Source organism: Prionailurus viverrinus, chromosome D1 (assembly GCF_022837055.1).
Source record: "Prionailurus viverrinus isolate Anna chromosome D1, UM_Priviv_1.0, whole genome shotgun sequence".
Classification (NCBI taxonomy): domain Eukaryota; kingdom Metazoa; phylum Chordata; class Mammalia; order Carnivora; family Felidae; genus Prionailurus; species Prionailurus viverrinus.
In genome coordinates this window covers 39,750,117-39,754,037 of record NC_062570.1, presented here as the reverse complement: position 1 = coordinate 39,754,037, position 3,921 = coordinate 39,750,117, and the positions used below count along the sequence as shown (strand labels likewise).

General features: G+C 39.5%; 1 pseudogene; it reads right to left on the bottom strand.

Annotated features, from left to right (window-relative positions):
• Positions 1-732: 732 nt before the first annotated feature.
• On the bottom strand, positions 733-1,311 carry LOC125146447 (cardiolipin synthase (CMP-forming)-like; annotated as a pseudogene).
• Positions 1,312-3,921: the final 2,610 nt, after the last annotated feature.

Sequence of the window (3,921 nt, the reverse complement as noted above, 5' to 3'; positions counted from 1 at the left end):
ATTTTTAAATACATTAAAAAGAACACAGAAACTGAAATCATCACCTGTTTTAAGACAGAATTTAGAGGGGCGCCTGGGTGGTTCAGTCGGTTGAGCATACAACTCTTGATTTTGGCTTAAGTCATGATCCCAGGATCGTGGGACTGAGCCCTGTGTCAATGGGGAAAGGGAGAGAGAGAGAATCCCAGACTCCACACTGTCAGCACAGAGCCTGACACGCTCAGCGTGGAACCTGACACGGGGCTCAATCCCACGATCCTGGGATCATGACCTAAGCCAAAATCTTGAGTTGTATGCTCAACCGCCTGAACCACCTAGGCGCCCCTCTAAATTCTATCTTAAAACAAGTGATGATTTCAGTTTCTGTGTTCTTTTTAATGTATTTTGAAATGATTGATAATAATTGGAATACTTGTTGTTTTGTAAATTAAACAAGAACCCCAAAATAAAAAAATGCTATGCTCAGTTCTACTTGTATTTAAAAATACACTGGAAATTCTGCATATCCTCATGATAAAGCTTATTTTCAATGCACAGTACTTCAATTTTGATGACATGGTTTTTTATGACACGTCTTTTTTCAGGCTGAGCACTCAAATGGGAAATTCCTGTAGATTTCCAAGTGGCCTTGGTGCCAGTGATGCATATTGCTTACCTCCTAATGTTGATGGATAACTTTCATTGACATTTTTTCACCTGATCAGCATTCGGAGCATAATGCTAGTAACTAAGCTAGGCAGCTGTGCTGCAAAATATCAAACACCACGTCTGAAGATGAATCCTGTCAGCATAACTGAACAGCAGCGGTGCCAAAGAAACTGCCAAAATCAACCGGGCTGCGATGTTTACTTTGCTGACGAACGTTGGCTTTAATTTAGCAGTGACACAGCAAGGATTGAAAAACTTAGCAACTGTTCTCAGCATTGGAAGAATTCAATAGCGGACATAAAAATATTGGTAGGCACCAATATTATATCTGTGACGTTATCATATAAGCAAGTGAAACTGGAGTAAGACTTGCATAGATCAAGCTAATATATAGGGTGCCATTGGGATTTTACCAGCAAGTGGACCAAGAACGTTTCCCAAATTGACTCACAATTGTCCCAATTTCAAGCAATAAATCCACCCAACAGATCAGTGAACCCAACTAACGCAAAAACTCCTCGGGCAACACCAAAATCTTCTCCAGTAATCCAAGAGCCCCAAACCGGGGCCAAGTTGATTCTCGTCATTGACAACATACATGGAATCGTCCGTGGGTTTCCTTACAGGCTTGGTGGTGCTTGCCAGGCCCCATCGTCTGCCTGGAGCCTCAGTGGCAGTTATGAGGACCACCTTTCTTGTGCCCAAGCAAAGGCCCCTCCCAGGGGATTAATATCTCTCATCTAGTTGACTTGTTTTCTCTTCGGGTGTCTAACACCAGGTGTCAGGTGTCTGCCTCATCCACTGTTTACAGCTTCAATGACTTTTTTTTTTTAATTTTTAGAAATTCTATTTAAAAAAAAATATACCCATTGGTTTTCACAGTGACACCTTTTTATTAGGGTTTATTTCTTCATTAATTAATTTAAATATACTTATGTCCTATCTCTTAGATTTCAATCCCGTTATCTCACGTTTTTAGGGCTCAAATCCTGCTATTTACTGTCTGCTGACTTGTGCACGTGGTGATGTTCTCCTCATGTGTTTTGAAAATGTTGATTCTGAGCTCATCACTGATGAGCCTTGCTTGTTTTTCCTAAGAGAAATTCTTGTGGCCTGGCTTGGCCTCCCTCCAGAATTTTCCACTTAATTTTCTCAGAATTAAGTGAGCTATCACTGGCTTGGGATCAATTATTAGAATTCCTTGGCCTGCAGTTTCTGGGACTGTGAGAATAACCAAAAAGAAATACCCAAGAGAAAATCAAATACAAATCCTCATGAAATAAAGCTCCAGGTTTGCATATTCTTGACTGAAACTATTTTATTTTTTTTTTTCTCACTTAGATTCTAGGTGAAAACAGAGATATTCTTTGCTATCATTCAGTGCTGGTGGATGGATTTTGTTTTTCTAGTTCACCTTTTTACTGAGCCTTTTACTTGTAGACGATTCTGGCTATGTGTATAGACCTCAGTGCTAACTTCTATTCTTTGCAGGACCAATAGCTCATTTTCAGGGCTCACCAGGTGGTAAAATCTAGGTGCCCAAGTTACTGAGTTCTAGCATCTTCCTCAGGAAGCCACAGGCTTTGTTCTCACTACTTACTATTCTCACCACTCTCCTTTATACCTTTCTCTTGTTACTGACATCTATATATTTCTTCCTTTTTCTTGTGAATTCATCTATGCATTTAAAATGTTATATTTTTGGGGCGCCTGGGTAGCGCAGTCGGTTAAGCGTCCGACTTCAGCCAGGTCACGATCTCGCGGTCCGTGAGTTCGAGCCCCACGTCGGGCTCTGGGCTGATGGCTCAGAGCCTGGAGCCTGTTTCCGATTCTGTGTCTCCCTCTCTCTCTGCCCCTCCCCCGTTCATGCTCTGTCTCTCTCTGTCCCAAAAATAAATAAACGTTGAAAAAAAAATTAAAATGTTATATTTTTGGTCATAAATACATTCACAGTTTCCAGGATAGAAGAGTGGAGGGTTTTCAGGTAGCTTACCTCTTTCTTCATATTGCCAGACTTGTAAGCCACCAGCAAGCTCCTTAATCCTTTGAACCTCAAGTCTCTTGCCTTTGAAATGGAGATAAAGATACCTATCTCAGCAAGATACCTTGCTCTGAGAGGGAGCTAAAACACCTGAATGCCTCATCTAGATTCTGGCATGTGAGAAGTACAAAATGGTCAAATAAGTTTCCTTTGCATCCTTGAACCCTAACACACTATGACTACTCTGCACAAGTAACCCAAGGAAAGATCTAGTGTCCTAAATACCAAGACCTCTGGAGGATTTATATTGATTCTGCTGCTGATAAAGGAAGTATTTTGAAAAGATGTATTTTTAGTCCATTCTGGCAAGTAACAAACCAGAAGAGTTCTAGAAAGCCATTCTATTAGGCAGAGCTCAATGGTGAGAATAGACCAGGGACTACATCCAAGGGAGAATTTTTTTCTGTTCCTCTTCAAGCATTTCCAGGCTGATTTGTTCCTTGAGCCCTCAAGGCAGAAAGAGGTGTTTCTGGGTACTCTTGATCTTATCTATATACATTCCTTTATTCAAATTCAGCATTTAGGGGAGGGGAGGAAGAGGGTAGGCAATTATTACCTAATTATGTTAATTGACATCAAAAACATTGTGGCAACATTATTAAAATTATAAATAAAAGAAAGAAGATATTCATACATAATCCCATGGTCCTAAAATATACTTTTAATTTTCCATGATCCTTTCTAATCCTTTTTCATTTGTGTAGATTTTAGATTCTTTTAACTATAGTATAGATATAATTTTGCATTATGCTTTTTCTATCAGAAATATTTTTTATGTCATTCCTTACTCCTTATGTTTGTAATTCCTTAAATAATTCTTTTTGTTGTGATAAAATATACATAAATAAAACTTTCCATTTTAACATTTTTAAGTGTACAATTAAGTAGCATTAGGTGTACCCATGTTGTTGTACAAACATCACCACTGTCCATTTCCAGAACCTTTTCATCATCCCAAACGGAAACTGTAACACCCTGAAATGCATTACCCTTGTCCTCCATTCAAAGTAAAACTGTAGGTCAGGTGGGGTAGCTGGTTTCTGAGGTCTGTTCTCTACCATTACGGCCATCCAAAGTCTGCAGATAGGAAAGAAAGTTAAGGTTCCCTGACCATCCTAGCTCTCATTGTTCTTACTTCTCCACTCCCGAAGGAAGAAATGAGGGCAAAACCATTTTAGATTGATAATAAGTTTCCTATTGTCCTGCTGGACTGTACAGCATGTTACAAAAGT